The sequence below is a fragment of the Chanodichthys erythropterus genome, chromosome 7 (assembly GCF_024489055.1).
Source record: "Chanodichthys erythropterus isolate Z2021 chromosome 7, ASM2448905v1, whole genome shotgun sequence".
Classification (NCBI taxonomy): Eukaryota; Metazoa; Chordata; class Actinopteri; order Cypriniformes; family Xenocyprididae; genus Chanodichthys; species Chanodichthys erythropterus.
In genome coordinates this window covers 27,198,363-27,221,271 of record NC_090227.1, presented here as the reverse complement: position 1 = coordinate 27,221,271, position 22,909 = coordinate 27,198,363, and positions in this window count along the sequence as shown.

Genomic DNA, 22,909 nt, shown 5'->3' with positions numbered 1-22,909 from the left:
TGCTGTTGTTATTTAGTGATTTAGCATTTAATAAAAAGAAGTGTATCTCATACATTTAAAAAACTTTAAATTGCGATTTATCTTATATTTCATACTTTGAGAAAAAATCCTTGGATGTGTATACTCATGGGAAAGAGCAAGAGAGAAAAAAAGAGAGAGAACAAAATTGCATTTGAGATAGAAAGGAAGAGAAAGGTTAATGTCCATGACTCACAGTGCTGACCGAGAGAAAGATCAGATCCGATCAGCCGAATGGGACAGAGTTTATTTATAGGGTTTATTATTATGGACAAGGTGTTAGTACTAGAATAATGCATTCTGATCAGACAGCCTTGAACTTTTCCTGTGTATCCAGAGTCACAATTTCAGCACAGTCAGGAAGAAATAAAAGCAAACATATTTTTTAAATGGATGGTTTAAAATATATTCTGACTTAAAGATATTCTGACTTAAAGATAAAGAAAAAACAACCATCTCTCTCTCTCTCTCTCACACACACACACATACATATACACACGCGCACACACACACACACACACACACACACACACACACACACACACACACACACACACACACAATCACACACACAAACACTGCACAGCTGAAGTATGTAAGTATGTAGTAAGGTTATAAATCTACACTGTCATCTACATTTAGACTAAAGAACCATATTACTTGTTGGAAGAAATGCCTTTTGTGATAGTTGTTTAATATATGTAATAATTTGTTGTAAATGTATACTTTTTATTATATTGATGTTGCTGCAGAAGACACTGGATTCTCTGCATTGCACTGTTTATACCATGAAAAAGGCATCATTCCTTATAACAATGGTAAAATGCATTGTAATGTGCTGTAATGCATTGCTTAAATTCATTGAATGATATGTTTTGAATGATAGGAATTGGATGATATGTTGATGAATAAATAAATTATACAGAATTGTCATTAGTGGGTGAACTATCCCTTTAAGAGGAGCCATCATCAGTACAAAGAGGATGTGATTAGGACACTAGTTATTAGTAATAATTGCAGTTTCTGCCATTGTAAGAGGTCTGCAGTAAGGGCTTCTTCCTATAGATGACATGTGGAAAGGAAACAGTCTGACTGTAGCCTGTTAGTTAAATCCCGTGGGAGTACCATTGACGTTTTTTGACGTACACTGAATGACTCGAGCCTCATGAATTAATGGAGTACTTCTGGTGTTTGTGTGCATGTGTTTCTGTGGTTAATCCTATACATATTAATATCGTTATGGTATTTCTGTCTTGTGTGTTTGTGAGAGTGTGTCATTTCATTGTGGTCTGTTTCATGCTTGACTAATGGCAGTGCCAAGGTTATCACTTTAGCCTGGCACACAAAGATGGTCTGATCATGAGGGGCCAATTAAAACCTGTATAATGAGATATAATCTTCGCAAAGACATGCGGGACACAAAACACACAGATGCACATATACAATGTGGCACCGAAGGTCTTTTGGGATTTTTTTTTTCTATGTTCGTCTGGTCTCCTTTCAGACGCTGACAACCCATAATCAACTCTGACAGACAAATGCACAGACAGTAGAGAGAAAATGTAATGTTTGTGTGTGTGTGTGCGTGATAGTAAAGTGTGCTCTGTTAAATGCAAATAAGCAAGTGTGAGTTAATGTGGAAGTGAAAGGAAAGAAACGGAGAAAGGAAAATTAATTTTAATCAGTAAACAGCCTCAATCCATTTCAGACACCCACTAGACTGCCTACACATGAAAACACACATCGCGCCAAACCCAGGGGGGATTCGAAGTGGGCGATTGACTGGATTTTTTCAGACAACTTTTGAAACTCCCACACTGAAAAATAATCTGACATGTTTTGCCCGAGCCCTCCGACATAAGAAGTTTTCGGACCATACATAACAATCAAACATATGTTGCATGTAGTTGTATAATATGCTTGGTTTTCTTTATATGAGCAGAAGGTAAGCTACAATTTTTTTTTTATTTCTTTTTGTTGTTGTTGCTGTAAACAATGCATAAATTAAACAGAATTCAGATCGAACAATTTAAACTATATATATATATATAATTTGTTATAATAATATTATTATTAAAGGTCCCGTTCTTCGTGATCCCATGTTTCAAACTTTAGTTAGTGTGTAATGTTGTTGTTAGAGTATAAATAAAATCTGTAAAATTTTAAAGCTCAAAGTTCAATGCCAAGCGAGATATTTTATTTAACAGAAGTCGCCTACATCGAACGGCCAGTTTGGACTACATCCCTCTACTTCCTTCTTTAATGACGTCACTAAAACAGTTTTTTGACTAACCTCCGCCCACAGGAATACACAAAAAAGGGGGCGTGGTCTTGTTGCGCTCCCACGGAGAAGAGCAAGAGTTGCGTTTGCGTGTGTTTGTCGTCGAAACGCTGTTATTTTCATCCCGCAGTCCAATCACCTTTGTTTGGCCTTCCCAGGGACGCTGTACTTAGAGATCAATGGTTACAATTTATGTTTAACTTGGTTCCCGAAAATTATAATTGTGGTATCCTTACTGCAATAGTTAATGTTGGACTGCAGTGCACATAATGGCCACAAGAGGGGACTAAGTTTATGTATATGGCTGTTTTCCGTATGAGGTACTCTTCTGAGTGAGTGCTAACGTTGTACATTTTCTGTCGCTGCTTGTGGAGATTAAAGAGTTCAGTCTCTCGGGAATTATTGTCTTTTGTGTTCATTTGGAACAACACCACAATAATCCACATGTAAAACTATGTGCAGCACACGTTATGGTAAGAGGCATGACCTTTCCGGGCAAGGACCGCTAAGCTGCTGTCGAATCACAGCACAGGAACCGCTGGCACAATCAGAACTCGTTACGTATTTCTGAAGGAGGGACTTCATAGAACAAGGAAGTCATCAGCCCGTTTTTATGACAGTGGAAACAGGTATACAGATAAGTAAATTATGTGAAAAATACTGTGTTTTTTTACACGCGAAACATGAACACATGTTATATTGCACACTATAAACAATCAAAGCTTCAAAAAACCACGAAAAACGGGACCTTTTAATAATTTAATTAATAATAATATATTATATATAATATTAATTTGTTACATTTATATAGCGCTTTTCTCAGTCCTCAAAGGGCTTTGCGTGGAAGGGGGCATCTCCTTCAACCACCACCAATGTGTAGCATCCACCTGGATGATGCAATGGCAGCCATATTGCGCCAGAACGCCCACCACACATCAGCTTATTGGTGGAGAGAAGACAGAGTGATAACGAAGCCAGTTGGTATTAATGGGGATGATAAGGAGGTGATGATGATGGACAGAAGCCAATAGACAAATTTGGCCAGGATGCCGGGGTTAAACCCCTACTCTTTTTCGAAAGATATCCTGGGATTTTTATTGACCACAGAGAGTCAGGACCTCATCTGAAGGACAGTGCTTTTTGACAGTATAGTGTCCCCATCACTATACTGGGGCGTCAGGACCCACACAGATGCAAGGGTGAGCACCCCCTGCTGGCTTCACTAACACCTCTTCCAGCAGCAAACTATAGTTTTACCAGGAGATCTCCTATCCAGGTACTAACCAGGCTCAGCCCTGCTTAGCTTCAGTGGGCAACCAGTCTTGGGCTACTGGGTGATATGGCTGCTAATCTAATTATTTGCGAACTAATGTTTAGCTTTACTTTTTAATAGTCAACTTATTTTCAGCAGTCATCAAGCTTGTACACACTGGTCACAGACAGGAAGATGTACCTTTAATTTCCCCAAGCTGATTGCTCACTAAAACTCCCACAGTGAACATGTTTTCAGGCAATTTTAAGTTTTGACTTGACATAAAGCAGTGAAACGGCTGAGTTGTTCACTTTTTAATTAGTCTTCCCATTAACGGCATCATGGACGCGCCATATGATTTTGAGATCCATCTTTTCACACTGAGGACAATTGAGAGACTCAAACACAACTATTAAAAAAGGTTCAAACATTCACTGATGCTCCGGAAACACAATGCATTAAGCTGGGGATGTAGACTTTTTGAATTGGATGAACAGGTTAAATTATACTTTTTTCTTTTCTGGTAACCATGCAAGAATCTTCTGTTGCTTCCAGAGGGCAGTACTAAATGAAAAAAACATGATCTTTAAAAAAAATAAGAAAAACTTAAACATAATCTTCTTGTTCAAAAGTTTTCACCCCCCGGCTCTTTATGCATCGTGTTTCCTTCTGGAGCATCAGTGAATGTTTGAAGCTTTTTTAATAGTTGTGTTTGAGTCTCTCAGTTGTCCTCAGTGTGAAAAGATGGATCTCAAAATATTTTCAAATATGCAAAGTATGCTGGAGAATCAAAGAATTTGCAGGACCTGGAGATTTTTCTGAAGAACAGAGCTCAGTTTAACTGCTCAGAACAAACAAGGGACTCATGAACAACCATCACAAAACAAAAAACAGTTGTAAATTATCTAGGTAACCACACGCAATATTAAGAATCAAGGGTATTTAAACTTTTGAACTGGATCATTTTTTATAATTCAGCTATTTTTTTATTTTTTTTCTTGTGGATTTTATGTAAACATCTGTTATGTGAAATACTTTATTCAGGACAGTACTAAATAAAAAATATCATGCAATTTTCATGATCCTTATTTTGTTCAAATGATTAACATTTTTGCATTTTCCGTAAGGGGTATGTAAACTTTTGATCTCAACTGTGTGTATATTTTATATATATATATATATATATATATATATATATATATATATATATATATATATATATATATATATATATATCACACACTAATAAACCCACAATTAAACATCATCAAAACAAACTGTAATTGATTTGTTTACCTGTCTACTGTATATATTCTGGCCAAGAACCATCCACTTAAACAGGTAATCAATGTCTTGATGCAGTTTGTTTGGTTGATGTTTAGTAGTGGGTAAAAGATATTAGCAAGTACAAGGCTCTTACAGTATAGCTATGCCGTGGTCTGGTGAGTGTTGGAGCAGAAGGGTTGTTCTGGTAGGTTCTGCTCCAGTAGCAGGGGAGTTGCATTAGTGGAGCGAGTGCCATGCCACTGTGTGTGTGTGTGCATGAATCCATCTGTCTCACAGACCCAACAGATGTCAGTAACTGAAAACCCATGCTGCGGTACCAAGGGAAGGCACTAGGCGCACCAAATCATGTTGTGTTTATATTGGGTGTCTATATGGAGAACACATCTTAATATCTTTAATTAAATGCTACAAATTGAATTGAACCTGCATGTCATATTCTAGATTATATGTTTCACTTTTTATCTGATTTTCTTGTGCATCTGTGTGTGACACAGTAAATACAGTGCCGAAGAGCCGATTACAAAGAATAAATTGGTAACGCTCGATGTCTAGCATTTCTGCATGTTTATGTGTCAGTGATTAAATATTAAGTTTGGTGTGATCTGATGGAATTTGACATTTCAGGATATGGCCAGGATGAATTGTCATGGAGTGTTTGCATGGAGTGGGAGGTATTTAGTGATGCACACTGCTGGGACTATTTATGTCAGTCAAAGTGAGCTATGTCTTATGCCATCCTAATGAAGCAGCACTGAGAGTGAATGTAAAATACAGTTTCAACGGCAGGTCGGTCTATGATTCACTCAGAAAATGTGAATGACAGTCCAGTTTCTGACAGTGAAATGACAGTCAGAACATGTTGGGAGAAATACAGATTTTCTTACAGACAGAAGATCCATTTAGAGAATATAAAATATGATGGCAGTACTATGGCTCATGTTGTCAGATGTTGTTCTGATGGCTCGTGTTAGCAGTTTGAGTGATGAGTTATACTGAATAATTAATATGGATTTCCAAATGTGCTAGTATTTACTATCTCCCTTTTTTGCTTGAAAATGACAACCAACATGAACTAAACTTCACATGATGATCCATATCATCCAACATGACTTGAGAATGATCCAGAGAGCATCTTGTGAGCTTTAAAGGATAATACACACAATATTGATAAATAAAATCCTCATTATTTTTTAAATTCACCCTCTTGCAATTCCAAACCTCTATGACTTTCTTTCCTCTGTAGAACTGGCTTCACCTTTGTCTGTATAGCAGATTTATGTGGCATCTTGCGGTCCCATAATCTCAAAAGGATTTGAATCAGAAAAGCAAGAAAATATGGCAAATAATTCTCCTCAACACTGAAAATATGCTGTCCTTAGAGAAAATTCAACAAGATTGCCTGTAGATTGAGCTGTCAACTTTATGAGAGTATGATTTTGTTAAAAAAAAGAATGATGCATATGTAACACATATGGTCCATGGAATGTGTTTCAGCACTAGAGGGAGCTAGAGCATAAGAAATGCATACCATGTGCTTGAAAAGATGAAATGCTGCATTGAATTGACTTTGCATACTATCCATTATACCTGGAATAAATATAATGGATTTGGATTATTAGTATGCACCTGAAATCATAGTATGCTGAAAATAGGGTGAAAAAGCTGCTTAGCTGCTATACTTTACAAGCGATATATTGGAGTATGAGTGTCTGGACTCTAAGTCAGCTTTCATTGGCCAAGGACTGCCCAAGAGGATGTTTGACTGACATTTAACTCAACCAATCGCATTTCATTTTGTTCCACGTGAATGTAAAGTCGATGTCCCTACAATAACAGACCGGTGTGTATCTAATAAATTATTAATTCAATAACGTTGTGCAAGTTTACTGCAACAATGGAGCCGCAAACTTCACATACATTTGAAAACCCAGCGTTTAGTTGATCCTGGTAAGCGCTCATTTTCACAATTGTAAACACGACGACATTCTTCCATGAGGGGGTTTGCCGTCACGGTATTTGTTTCCAAGCAGACCGTTAAAGAACGCGACACACGCGTCTCCCGGACATCCTGTAGAATTCAACCAACCAGATGACGACTTTTGAAAATCTTGAAGTGTTTCCAGATAAGTGTACCATATGCATCAGACATTCAGCCAACAGTCCGCGTGCCAAGAAAATATCCCCAAACATCTTTACAGCACCAAAGCCTGTAGCATTGATACAAGGAAAGATGGATCCATTCTTTAATGTTGTTTACACCAAATTCTGACCCTACCATCTGAATGTCGCATCAATTAAATGTATATTAATATTATTATTTTAAAAATGCAATTTTGATGGGGTAGTGAGCCTGATGAAAGTGCATATAGTACATAGATACTTTTTTGTAGTATGTACTTTTAGTGTGCAGTAGATATTTGCAAATTGAGATGCAGCTGGATATGTTTATGGTTAGTGATCATGAGCTGATTGAATCCATTTGTCTCAATCTTGAACCAGGACAATATAATTTAGGACTGCAACAATTACTGATGCAAATGAACCAAGTCAGAAAAAAACAACAACGACAGAATGAGCCAAATTAATTACTCAAGTCTCACTAGATGGCTCCCCAGTCTTGACAGATGATGTGTTCTCTGTTGTCTTCAATTCCCTCTATGCAGCAGCATGCCTTTTCCTGCTCAGCTAAAATGAGAAATCGACCTCAGGAGTGTGAGCCATGTCCCTTGGTGATTGTACCGATTGTGTGACCAGATGCTTGTTTGACAACTTATTGTTGGTTATCTATGGGAGTTTGTGTGTAAACCCCTGCACATGTGTGTTAGATGAGATCTACTTATTATAAACCGAGCGGTGAGGCTAATTATGTTTGTTTTTGTATCTTGTCACATTTCCAACTTCCTTCATGTGCAGCATTTATCATTTTTTCTTAATGATGTGTGTTTGTTATGTGATATTAGCATGTAAGAGTGTGCAAACTCTAAAATGAATATATTTGGCCGTCACAGATCATTAAGCCTAGCACTTAAACCATTCAAGTTCCTGTTTGTGTGTGGTTTTGTTTTGGGAGTGTGTGTTTCCATCTGTCTGCTTGATTTAAATCGTTCCAAATCCCTCTGCCCAAGCTCAAAGGTGGAAGGTCAAAAGGGCCAAATGAATTGTTTTTCTGCTTGTGTTTTAAGGTCACTTCATCTCTAAATGTGCGCTGGGGGGAGGTGCAAAAGAACATGGAAACAAAACTCATTTTTCTTTCAACACTGGCTTTATTTTTTAAGTACAGTATACAACTAAGACAGTCCCCCAAAAATGTTGGTTATAAGTAATGTTATTCTTGCATGTCACTATGAAATATGAAATGATACAGATGTAAAATGCATTTAATACATACTAAACTGATGAATAAATAATTCATCAGTTTAGTATGTTTAGAGCCTGTTTAGAGAAATATTTAATGCTCAGTTAAGTTTCTGATAATCATCAACTTTGTCTCTGAAGTTATATAGCTATAAACAGAATTATTTTAGAATTATTTATTTATATACTATTATAGACAGTAATATTTTGAACTTTTAGTATAATAATTCTATTACATACTTTTATATTTCCAGTTTTCATTTTAATTTTATTTTTTTTAAAAATAGTAATTTTGCTGTGCATTTTTAGTATTAGTTTTTGTTAGTTTTTTTTTTAAATAATTCTATTTAGCTTATTTATTTTTAATTCAGTTTTAGTAAGTTTAGTACTTCATCTTAAACTTATTTTATTTCAGTCATTTTTTTAAGTTTAAAGTGTTTAAAGTGTTTGAGGTTAAAGGATTAGTTCACCCAAAAATTATTATTAGCTCACCCTCATGCCGTTCCACACCCGTAAGACCTTCGTTAATCTTTGGAACACAATTTAAGATATTTTAGTTGAAATCCGATGGCTCCGTGAGGCCTGCATAGGGAGCAATGTCACTTCCTCTCTCAAGATCCATAAAGGTACTAAAAACATATTTAAATCGTTTCATGCGAGTACAGTGGTTCAATATTAATATAATAAAGCGACGAGAATATTTTTTGAGCGCCAAAAAAAAACTAAATAATGACTTATTTAGTGATGGCTGTTTTCAAAACACTGCTTCAGGAAGCATCAGAGATGAATCAGTGTATCGAGTCTGCTGTTCGGAGCACCAAAGTCACATGATTTCAGCCGTTGGCAGTATGACACATGATCTGAATCATGATTCGACACACTGATTCATTTGTACTCCGATGCTTCCTGAAGCAGTGTTTTGAAATCGGCCATCACTAAAGAAGTCGTTATTTTGTTTTTTTGGCGCTCCAAAAATATTCTCGAAGCTTTATAATATTAATATTGAACCACTGTCTCACATGAACTGATTTAAATATGTTTTTAGTACCTTTATGGATCTTGAGAGAGGAAGTGTCATTGCTCCCTATGGAGGCCTCACGGAGCCATCGGATTTCAACTAAAATATCTTAATTTGTGTTCTGAAGATTAACAAAGGTCTTACGGGTGTGGAACGGCATGAGAGTGAGTAATAAATGACAGAATTTTCATTTTTGGGTGAACTAACCCTTTAAAGCTTACATCTAATATTTATACTTTAATTTATTTCAGATTTTTGTTTTATTGATTTAGTTACTTACTTTACCATTAAATAATTTAGTTTCTGACAAAGTTGATAAGAAATATAATAAGTTCATAATATTGCAAATTTGCAATATCTGATTTTTGATTGCAGATATTGGCCAGTCTGCACCCAGTTTGAGACATTGAGATTTCTTCTGAAACTAGAGAAGACACATATGAGATTATTAAGATCTTTTTAGGGCAGTAGTTTGAGAGACATAAGACTTAACAAAAGTCTCCATTTGAGTTGTTGATATCTAGTATAAACAACTGAGATATGAAAGATATTTTATCTGTGGATGTTTTCACGAAGTTCAGATAGGCCTATGTCAGGCAGTGTTCACTATATTTATCTAAATATTTATTGTAATATATATGAAGACTTTTAAATTATTATTTTTTTTAAATATTTATATTTATTCATTGGTACAGTATTTGAATTCCGCATCTGTATTTAGTGTGTGTGGCATTGACTGCTGCATTTCTCTGGAGAAATCCCCCTCTGTCTGAAACAATACATCATTACATACCTACACACACACACACACGTATGGTCTCTAGGAAGTTGTCTAATAAGAGTGTGTATAAATTTCATGTCAGTGTTGTGTAAGGTGGGTGTGTGTAATGCCGTCTCCTGGTCTGAGATGCTTTTGTGACCCGTGCAGTGCTAAATGACATCGTAATGCTGGACTGACTTACGATGGCAGTGCAGATGTGAAGGAAAGTGTTACTGCTTTAAATTATGGCAACAGATCTCTCTTTGAAAGGACAAGAAATGGCTCCATAAAAATGATGAGTTTGGTCTGGCTTTTGAGCTCAGTCCCAGACACATATATCATATTTGTTATGCTTGAGTTTTTCCATTCACATCACAGGCCAGTTACTACTACTACTACTACTACTACTACTACTACTATCCATCCATCCATCCATCCATCCATCCATTAAGGGGGTGATATTTCATTATTTCCTCTTTTATCTCCTTTAATGTATTGCAAAACTCACTCTGTGGGATAACAGTAATCTCTTTGTTATGGAAGGGAATGATTATTATTAATTAAAATCTCTGGTAACGCAGAGAGGTGAGAACATGACCTATGAAAGCTCTGTCTTCTAATTCATGCAAAGACTCTCTGTGTGTCAGTACTACAGGGGACGGAAATGTCTTGCCCCCCATGAGTCACACACTTTAAGGTTTGTTCTTGTGGTTTAGCACTGTGGTTCTCAACTGGTTTTGCTTCAGGACCAATATTGTTATTAAGTACTATTCCAAAAGTAAACAGATGCTCTTAAAATGAAACATTGAATTGTATTAATATTATCATAGTACATTATTGACATGACAAAAGCTGAATATAGGAAAGTTGACAATTTTGTAAATGCAGAATAGCAAACATTTTAATCTAGATTAATTTGTGAAAAAAAAAAAAAAAAAAAAAAGTTTATTTGGATGCACAGCCTTTGACGTCAAAGGTAGAAGTTGATAAAACAATTATTTTATCATCCTAATGACACAATTATGTATTTGAATTTCATTATTTGCATTCAGCTGTTTTTTTTGCCAATCAGTTTTTGGGCTGCAACCCACCAGTTAAAGAGATAGTTCACCCAAAAATGAAAATTAACCCATAATTTACTCACCCTCAAGCCATCCTAGGTGTATATGACTTTCTTCTTTAAGCCAAACACATTTAGAGTTATATTAAAAATATCCTAGCTCTTCTGAGCTTTATAATGGTAGCGATTGGAGGATGAGATTTTGAAGCCCAAAAAATCATAAAACGTACTCCACGCGGCTCCAGGGGGTTAATAAAGCCCTTCTGAAGCGCATTGATAGGTTTGTTTAAGACAATTATCCTTTTAAACAAACTTTATAAAGTAAAAAAATGAGCTTCCGCGACCGTGACAGCCATATGCATTCAACTTGCGTCTAAAAAGCGTTAACTTCTGTGACGTAGTACACAATGACATGACGTTAAATGCAAATTGAATGCATATGTGTGTCGCGCAGGAAGCTTTAAATAAGGATATTTGTCTTGCACAAAACATCGATTTGCTTCAGAAGGTCTTTATTAACCCCCTGGAGCCGCGTGGAGTACGTTTTATGATCGATGGATGCACTTTTTTGGGCTTCAAAATCTCATCCTTCACTCACTCCCATTATAAAGCTTGGAAGAGCCAGGATATTTTCTAAAATAACTCTGATTGTGTTTGGCTGAAAGAAGAAGTCGTGTACACCTAGGATGGCTTGAGGGTGAGTAAATTATGGGGTAATTTTTGGGTGAACTGTCCCTTTAAGAACACTTCTTTTGTGTACGTGTAAAAAATGATTGCATCTGATAATGTTGTGAATATAGTAATCTGCATGCAGCAGAAATGGATTGAGAGCCTTTGAAAGGGAAAGAATAGCCTGAAAAGTAATGTTTTGCCATTAGCCCAATGAATGAACATCAGATAGAGCAGACACTGGCTGGCTGTCCTTCTTTTGTTTGTGCGTGTGTGTGTTTGTGTGTGTGTGTTTGTGTGTTTGTCCTGGCACTGGAGGCGGGAGAGAGATGGAGATCAGAAATGACGGACAGACCTCGCTGTCCCGCTTCCCGCTTGTTTCCTGCTGTCTCCCACCCCCACCTAAAAAAAAAAAAAAAAAAGAGAGAGAAGCAAAGAAGCAGCGCAGATGCAGCCATCACTGCTTGCCGTCTGGAAAGCTAGGCAGGGGTTGCCCCTGACGACAGTTGCTAGGAGACTGCAGAGCGAGTGACTTCATACTTCAGTGTTTGCAGGGTCTCGGCACACACAGGGAGAGAAAGAGAGAGCACAGCACAGCGTGTAGGAACTGCTTTACCATGTCTTTTCCTTACCTTTAATGATATATGAAAGCATGGCCTGCAGTAACACACTGTGATATTGCTTGAATGGGTATTGCAGTCACATAAATTTGTAAAAATGCCACAAAAAAACACATACGCTGTTGTTGACATGACATTCAGAATCCAGAGTCATGCAGTGATTTATTCTCTTACTTAGATTGTTTCAATTTGTGTTTTTCTTCCATATTGAGCAGCAGACCCGGGCATAGAGCTGCAATGTTGCCTTGCTCACAACTTTCAGATATGCTCAATCCCTAAATCTCATTTGAATTCCCTCTATTTCAGTGAAATTACAAAATGATATACAACCAAATCCAAATATGACATTGTTTGTGATGGCTGATAATAAATGTAATTGTAACTTGTGTCTGCTTGCTCTAATGCTACAGGTCATACTTAGGAAAGGTGCCTCTACTTTTACACGCAGTCATCTAATGCTAACTTAAAGATAATTTGTTTTTATTTATTTGTTTTATTTATTAAATAATTAATTTTTATTTATTTATTTATTTATTTACACATACATACATACAAAATAGTATAGAATTTTAATATCGCCCTTATCGGTTATCCACCATAACACAAAAATAATTTTTGTTAACAACCAGAATTTTAATATTGCGGCATCCTTAATTTTTCAGTAATTTTTCTCATACAAGTGCATATAGTTTTTTTTTTTTTTTTTTTTTTTAAAGGTGCCATCGAACGTTTTTTTACAAGATGGAATATAAGTCTAAGGTGTCCCCTGAATGTGTCTGTGAAGTTGCAGCTCAAAATACCCCATAGATTTTTTTTTTTATTAATTTTTTTAACTGCCTATTTTGAGGCATAATTAGAAATGTGCAGATTCAGGGCTGCAGCCCCTTTAAATTGCGCGCTCTCCGCCCCCTCCCAAGCTCTCAACTCTATCACTGCATAAACAGAAAAGTTCACACAGCTAATATATCCCTCAAAATGGATCTTTACAAAGTGTTCGTCATGTAGCATGTCTAATCGCGTAAGTAGTGTTTATTTGGATGTTTACATTTGATTCTGAATGAGTTTGATGGTGCTCTGTGTTAACGGCTAATGCTACACAGTTGGAGAGATTTATAAAGAATGAAGTTGTGTTTATGAATTATACAGACTGCAAGTGTTTAAAAATGAAAATAGCGACGGCTCTTGTCTCCGTGAATACAGTAAGAAACGATGGTAACTTTAACCACATTTAACAGTAAATTAGCAACATGCTAACGAAACATTTAGAAAGACAATTCACAAATATCACTAAAAATATCATGGATCATGTCAGTTATTATTGCTCCATCTGCCATTTTTCGCTGTTGTCCTTGCTTGCTTACCTAGTCTGTTGATTCGACTGTGCACAGAGTTAATTCTGGCTTGTTTAATGCCTTGAACATGAGCTGGCATATGCAAATATTGGGGTCATACATATTAATGATCCGACTGTTGCGTCACAGTCGGTGTTATGTTGAGATTCGCCTGTTCGTCTGAGGTCTTTTGCACAAATCAAATTTATATAAGAAGGAGGAAACAATAGTGTTTGAGACTCACTGTATGTCATTTCCATGTAATGAACTCTTGTTATTTAACTATGCCAAGGTAAATTCAATTTTTAATTCTAGGGCACCTTTAACAATGTCTTTAGTACCTTTCTGGACCTTGAAAGTGTTTGTTAAATTGCTGTCTACGGACGAGTCAGATGGCTCTCTGATTTCATCAAAAATATATCAATTTGTGTTCCAAACATGAACACATGAAGGTCTGAACATGAAGGTCTTACGGGTGTGGAACGACATGAGGGTGAGTAATTAATGAAAGAAATCATTTTTGGGTGAAGTAACCCTTTAACAATTTGATTCTCTCAAGTCTGCATTTGATGCATCCTCGATTTCAAGAACACATCCGGGTACTTTCATGCGTACTTGCAGTCTTGAGTGTTGGAAATGAACTTTGACGGCTGATGATGCCTAGTACAAGAAGAAAGTGAGATCGCTGAAGAACGCATATTGAAAAACACCTAGATTCGCCCCTGTGCTCAGACTAAAACAATGAGAGATTGAGACAGCGAGAGCGAGAGAGAAAGAGAGAGAGCAAACACTATCTCTATTGTGTATTTACTCAGCCATCAGGGATACAAGTGAACGACCAAAGTTGTACAGGGAGTTCATCATGAACTTTAGATTGATTTGTTAGTTCATACATGTGGCTTCCACAATATCCACACGTGTGTTGGAGCAGGAACAACATGTCTCTTCAAACAAGCCTGAAGCCCAAATATCAGCATCAGCATCCAATCAATCCAGCAGTGCAGTTATCATTAACACACACACACACACACACACACATATGCGGCCCTGAGGGTTGGTGACTGGTGAGAGAGAATATGACAGGTCTGCTGTTGGGTGCACAGGGGCGTGTGCTCGTCATTGATCGTCACTTTAACGCATTGATTCTGCCACAGCTCATTGTTGTTTTTGGTTACTATGGTGACTGAGTTGCTCATGTAGATTGTGCTGTTTGTGCCTCTGGGAGTGTGTCCTTTAAATCTTAACACCATGGTGAAGTGTCAAATGGCACTACAATGGTAATAAATGCTTACCATTTTTATTGTATTTTCATGATTTTCAAAGGTATCATGTCCAAAATACTATGGTACTTAAAAGTAATTGAGCTAAGTATCATTATCTAAAACTAAAACTACAAAATTATTTTTGTTTAGAAAAAAAAGAAGCTGAAATAAATTATAAATATTAGATGAAAAATTGTAAAAATTAAAAATGTTGCTTTGGCAAATAAATGAAATATGTTTTAAGTTGAATCACTAAAATACTAAATAATAAATAAAAACTAAAACTGAACTTAAACTAAAAACGAACTTAAACTAAAACTTAAACTAAAAAAAATATATATGAATATAAAATGGTAACATAAAAAAATAATAAAAATGATAAAAGCACATAACAATTACAAAAAATTCAAATACAATTAAAACTGAATATATTTAAATAAAAGCTAATAAAAATAAAACTATATAAATACTAAAATAGCACTGTATTTGTGATGCGATCTGGGAAAACCCGTCAGAGCGTTTTTAGTAAAGTCAAAAAATAGGTCGAATGTCTTTTTTTTTGGTCAAAATTGGGTTTTCATTAAATTATCATTCTATAACATCTTGTATATCATCAAATATCTTGGCAAAATTCGCCTGTTAAGTGCAAAATAGTGATTCATAGTGGCAAGGCTGTCTTTCTACACACCCAGCGGAGGAAAAAAAAAAAAAAACGTTGATAGCTTTCCCTCTCTTAACACCACAAAGACAGTTCACCTATCAAAATAAACCACATAACAAATTTCCTGCCAGTCCTGTACAAACTACGGCATGCAAAGATTTTTTTTTTCTAATGCAACGTTATCGTGAGAAGGCGGAGCACAAGAGAACAACGGAGCTATAATGAACACATTCTAATTATGTGTTTATTAGAGGTTGAATTCAAATCAAATACTGCCAAACTGCCCATACTACTTCTGAATAGGATGTCTTCTTCATAATATGTATGAAAATATGGAAATATATGATTCAGATTACTCAAATAAATGGAGGCGCCCTTAAATGGTCAGATATGGAGATTGGGTGTCATCTAGTGAGAAAGTTTGGTACTGCACCCAAACAAAATCTTACTGAAAGCTCATTTTTGAAATATTTCAACCGAAAATTTGTAATGTTGACATTTCGGCCTTTTATTTTTTTTTTGCATTTTAAGAGTAAAACATGCTTTGTAATATATTATTATAAAATATAAACAATTGCATTTTTACTTTTTCATTAACTTAAACTTCTACATTTTTTTTTTTTATTTCACTTTCATAATTTATTTCACCTCTACAATAATCTGACAAGTGTTTTCTTTAAAACAAGACCAACCTTTGGTCTATATTCCAAAGCATTCTTGAATTACAACCATTTATGTTTGGATAGTGCATTTTCATGTCTGTACGAAAATGGGGTTGAGAGTTATTTAAACCTGTTTCTTTCCGTCACTGAAAATCACAGCGATCAGCCGACTTCAGATAACCATAACTTTTGTTACAGACAAGGTATGAAAGAAGTAAAAAACAGATTTAGAAAGGGCTCGAATCCAGCTTTCATGTGGTATTGAATAGGTAATAGGTAAAATTTCACCATGTGATGGGTTTTCACAGATCACATTTAAACATTGTCTTTTTCTGCTTTAGAAAAATGTTTAGGTTTCCAGTTTTTAATAATCTTCCATTTTTTTGTAGGAATACTCTCTCAGTGAGAGCAAATTAATTAAGTTTTCTCCACATAAAAAAAATACCTAACCCGGCAATGAATTAATAAAGAAGTGTAATTCCTGTCAAAACCTTTAGCCGAGACAGAAACACTCTTAAAAGCGATTGGCCTGATGAATTCTTAATTGGTTCATTTTAGCTTGTTATGTTAATGGCGACTAATTGATGATTACAGCCATTAGTCCAGAACAGTCCCACTGTGAAGCCTGTTTCTCTGTTGTTTCCAGGGGCGCAGAGCCATTAGCAGGATCCTAACGCTCTATAGATACTAATGAAAGCCTTCAGCAGATGTACTTAGAGAAAATTATACTCTTCTGTGTTCTCCAGCCTGGATCTGTCTGGATATCAGAGTCAATATTTACCCAGAGACACAATGTTCCACCCTCTATTGCCATGTCAACCACTGATGATGTAATGGTTAATCTTTTTTGTCTTTTATTGGGGGCTTGGTCTTAACTGTTTTAAGCAAACGTGTCATCCATCACAACAGGGTCTATGTGAACTGCTTCATCTCTATGAAGGGTCCAGGGTGAACACTTGCCAAACATAATGTAAGTAATGGGGTTTAAATCAAAGAGATTTACCTACCTCGTTTATCAAAGAATACCTAGGGGCAGTTTCCCGGACAGGGATTAATTTAAGACAGGAGTAAGCCTTAAACTGGAATAGTTAATCATGGCTTAAAAACGGCTTTCTGAAACAAAGATTAAGTAGAGTTTACTAACTATGAAGACCTAAACTAAAACAAAGTCCCTTTAAGTCATTTCACTCGGCGGCCATCTTTGAAACTCCGCTCAGGTATGCAAGTGCAGCTCCTATCTCTTTGAATGGGGAAACATCAGATTCTCCGAAGCTGTTTGCAAAGCTTTCGATTAAATTTCATATTTGAAATCACCAATGAAATCTGACAACAACTGTCTCATAAATTGTTTCTAAACGCTCGAATCATGACAAAAACTTGTATTTTTCATGCTGGATCAAGCTAATGCTCATGCGCAGTCCTAAGTGCGCATCTCTATAGGAAGCGCATCTGACTGTTTCTATAGGAACTGGAGCTTCTAACAGCCGCTGCAGTTATGCAATGACTTTACCCATCGCCGATTGGCTCTTATTTAGAAGGCGGGACTTATTCCGCCATATTGTGCGTTGCACTTTCTCCCATTCAAAACAATATGAGTGAAGTGTCTTTGACTAAAATAAAAAAGATTCATTTAAAACCAACTGTGCTAATCTGAATTAACACGCCTGAGGTAAAACAAGAAAAAAACAAGAAAAGCTTAAAATTGTATGGAACTGAGAAGCAAATTCAAGAAAACAATGGCATCAGAAAAAAAGACTGCAATAAAAAAAAATGTTACTGAGCAAGAAGAAAGTAAAAAAAAACTGCACCCATCAGCTGGAATCAAAGAAAAGGAATGCCTGGAAATCTGTTTGTAATTAATTCAATGCATATGCATCAGACTAGGTAAGCAAGCAAGAACAACAGCGAAAAATGGCAGATGGAGCAATAATAACTGACATGATCCATGATAGCATGATATTTTTACTGATATTTGTAAATTGTCTTTCTAAAAGTTTCCTTAGCATGTTGCTAATGTACTGTTAAATGTGGTTAAAGTTACCATAGTTTCTTACTGTATTCACGGAGACAAGAGCCATCGCTATTTTCATTTTTAAACACTTGCAGTCTGTATAATGCATAAACACAACTTCATTCTTTATAAATCTCTCCAACAGTGTAGCATTAGCTCAAACTCATTCAGAATCAAACGTAAACATCAAAATAAACACTTTACTCACATAATTCGAAGCATGCATACAGCATGCATGACGAACATCTTGTAAAGATCCATTTGAGGGTTATATTAGCTGTGTGAACTTTGTAAATGCACTGTATTATAGTCGAGAGCTCGTGTGGCAGGGAGCAGGCGAATTAAAGGGGCGGCGCCCAGCGTAAATCAGTGCATTGTTAATGATGCCCCAAAATAGGCAGTTAAAAAAATTAATAAAAAAAATCTATGGGGTATTTTGAGCTGAAACTTCACAGACACATTCAGGAGACACCTTAGACTTATATTACATCTTGTGAAAAAGCATTCTTGGGCACCTTTAAATAAATGTCTGGTAATAAATATTTATGAGCTTATTTTTTTCATTTCACGCTTATGTACAGTATTTGTGGAGGCAGCCAGTGTGCGTGTTTGTGTATGTGTGTTTTGTTTGAGGTGGGATGTACCTTATGCAGTTTTATCACTTCCTGTTAGCACTTGCTCTGTATGAAGATTGATGAGTTTGCCACCCAATGTTGACACCTCCTCGCGGAATAATAGAATTAGGACATAGCTCAGTAAAGAGGAATCAGGTTTCCTTTAATAATAGAGTTTGTTATATGGATATCCAGTGGTTGGTTCAGTGGAATGAAAGAAACTCAATTTCATCTATACTATTTATATTCATGATTTCATTATGCATGGTTTCTTTTATTAGGGTCAAGGATCTTTTCCTGGCAGCAAACATCAGTTAATTCACGTAACCAAATGTTTCATGTACATTAAGTGTGCAACAAATTGTATGATACATGTATGATTTGTGCATGAGTTTGCATATTGCATTTTCTGGTTATTCAAAGCTTGTTGGGATCGCTTTGTGTGTATATGTTTCTAGCTCAATTCAATTACAAATCTCATACACTGAACTTTAGAAAAGGAATGCACAAGGTGGAATGGTGGAGTTTTTGTTAGCATGTGTATGCTGAGCAATTCTCATTTTAACGGCTTTATAAACAGTATATGGACAACACACAGACATAAAAGCTGCACCAGTCGGTCCTGAGGTCATATGTCATGTAAACAGCGTGATGACAGGTGGTTTGACTGCAGCAGAACAGAGATTAGTTTGATCTCTGGAGATCTCATTGATTTCTACGTGGGCTTTTGAAAGGTCATCGTGGAGAAAAGCCTCTAAATTGACAGAAAGCATTACAGGATGGATTAAACTCCAGTTCCAGAACCACCAGATAGAAAACAAGTGGCTCTTTATTGTTTCTTAATAGAGTGGAAACCATTGCATGTTGTGAGCTTTTTTAAGTATCTAGAGAGGAAATGGAATTTGGACGTGTAAATGCAAGGTGGAGACAGTTGCTATGGTGACTGTGATGCATGATTCTAAAATGACGAGAGATAAAGTTTTGTGTGTGTGTGTGTGTGTGTGTGTGTGTATCCATGAGAGAAGCCTGCAAAGAAATTGAAAACTCATTAACGCTTCTTTGACTTTTGAATGAAGTCAGTGATACACTAAAAGTCCCAAATGTGTAACTGAGAGAGATGTGCTGTATCTCAGTAAAGCTATGAATGTTTCTGTTCATGTTTTAATTGATTCTGAGAGATCAGACTTGTGACAGCGAGGAAATCTCTCGGATATCTGAGAATCGGGGTTGAGACTCCAGGGACAGGAGATGAGAGGAATTGAGTAAGTGTGTGTGTTAGGATGTGAGAATGATTGCATTAATAAGAGACAGAATTTGTGTGCTAAAACCTAGTGAGCTGACTTACTGCCCTACATAGTGAGCATGCTAAGTTAAATGGAATCTCATATGACTGGTTTGAAACTGTCTTTGTAGCAAATAATGCTCTACATATGAAGCCCACGAGACTCATGAAACAAAATTGATTCTGAGTCTCTTTTTTGCATGTCGCTAAGCTGACAACTATTTAATGAAACAAGTATAATTATTATTATCAGTATTTCTTTTACTTTGTCTGCAATCTTGAATACATTTTTGTTGGTCCCCTTTTTGCTGCCAAAACAGCCCTGACCCGTCGAGGCATGGACTCCACTAGACCCCTGAAGGTGTGCTGTGGTATCTGGCACCAAGATGTTAACAGCAGATTCTGTAAGTCCTGTAAGTTGTGAGGTGGGGCCTCCATAGATCGGACTTGTTTGTTCAGCACATCCCACACATGCTCGATTGGATTCAGATCTGGGGAGTTTGGAGGCCAAGTCAACACCTCAAACTTCTTGTTGTGCTCCTCAAACCATTCCTGAACCGTTTTTGCTTTTTGGCAGGGCGCATTATCCTGCTGAAAGAGGCCACCAGTGAATACCATGAAAGGGTGTACATGGTCTGCAACAATGCATAGGTTGTTAGTACGTGTCAAAATGACATCCACATGGATGGCAGGACCCAAGGTTTCCCAGAAGAAAATTGCCCAAAGCATCACACTGCCTCCGACAGCTTGCCTTTTTCCCATAGTGCGTCCTGGTGCCACGTGTTCCTCAGGTAAGCGACGCACACGCACTCGGCCATCCACGTGATGTAAAAGAAAACGTGATTCATCAGACCAGGCCACCTTCTTCCATTGCTCTGTGGTCCAGTTCTGATGCTCACATGTCCACTGATAGCACTTTCGGCAGTGGACAGGGGTCAGCATGGGCACCCTGACTGGTCTATACAGCCCCATACGCAACAAACTGCAATGCACTGTGTATTCTGACACCTTTCTATAAGAACCAGCATTAACTTCTTGAGCAATTTGAGCTACAGTAGCTCATCTCTTGGATTGGACCACACGGGCCAACCTTCGCTCCTGACATGCATCAGTGAGCTTTGGCCGCCCATGACCCTGTCCCTGGTTCACCACTGTTCCTTCCTTGGACCACTTTTGATAGATACTGAGCCCTGCAGACCGGGAACACCCCTCAAGAGCTGCAGTTTTGGAGATGCTCTGACCCAGTCGTCTAACTATCACAATTTGGCCCTTGTCAAACTTGCTCAAATCCTTACGCTTGCCCATTTTTCCTGCTTCTAACACATCAACTTTGAGGACAAAATGTTGCTGCCTAATATATTCCACCCACTAACAGGTGCCGTGATGAAGAGATAATCCGTATTATTCACTTCACCTGTCAGTGGTTATAATGTTATGCCTGATCAGTGTATTTTATTTGTGTATTGATGTTCAGATGTTCTTTTTAATAGTCAACTTGTTTTCGGATCATCAGCCATGCTTGGTAAACACTGTCTATCACAGTCTTTAATTTCACCAAGCTGATTGCTCATTAAAACCCCCCACAGTCATCATGTGTTCAGGTCTTTTCAAGACGTGACTTAAAGCAGTGAAATCTAAGTGGGTGAGCTGTTAACTTACTTTTTATTTAGTCTTTCATTGACGCCATAATTTAGTTCATTCAGACGCAGCCATGGAATGCACACGTAAACAAGAGGCGGGATTTATCGCGTGAACCAATCACATCCAATCACATTCAGTCATAGCATGATGGAGGCATTGCCTCCTCTCACATGACTTTCCTCCATTCATGCTCAATTACCTCACTAAACCCACCGCATGTTTTAGGGGCTCTGTTGAATCTCTATGAGCTGAGAGGAGGCAAGCCTCCCACTATAACTTTACCTGCGGATGTCGCTGTTGGACAGTATTCCTTTAGAAAACTTAGTAAGTTATACACTTTTTAATGTCATATATGGATTATTTTCTTGTGTTTTTTTTTTTTTTTTTTTTTTTTTTTGAGGATTCACTGCCTCCCTTGCCTTCTCGGGGTAAACGTGTATGTGTGTGTGTATATATAATATAAATATATCTAATATATATTAATCTAATATATATATATATATATATATATATATATATATATATATATATATATATATGTTGGTATTATTGACAACAATAATATATGTAAATATAGTGTTTTCATACGTTTATTTTTTGTTTTCTTAAATGTGCACATGTTTATAGATTTCTTTTTTTATTATAATTAAATATATATATATATATATATATTTTTTTGGTCTACGTAGGCAGCTCACTTGGAACTGTGAAATGTTATCACACACACAATGTAGCAACCTTTTCTCAAGTACAAACTCCCACGGTCTATGAACACACACACACACACACACACACACACACACACACACACACACACACACACACACACACACACACACACACACACAGAGGCTTTCCTGCAGGGGTGGGGGGGATGCTCTGACGTTGTGTGTGTGTGTGTGTGTGACCGAGTGTGTGTGAGACCATGAGTGTGCGCCCAGAGCTCTGCTCATTGCTCGGTGAGAGTGGAGCGGTTTGGATACGTTACCGGAGCGATGATGACCAAGTGAAAGGATTGTGGGTACTCTGAGGAATGAGCAGAAGACATGGAAGGGCTGCTTTCTCCCATGCGCACACGGGTAAGTGCACTGGTTGCCGGGAGCTACAGGAAAAATGCTATAGAATG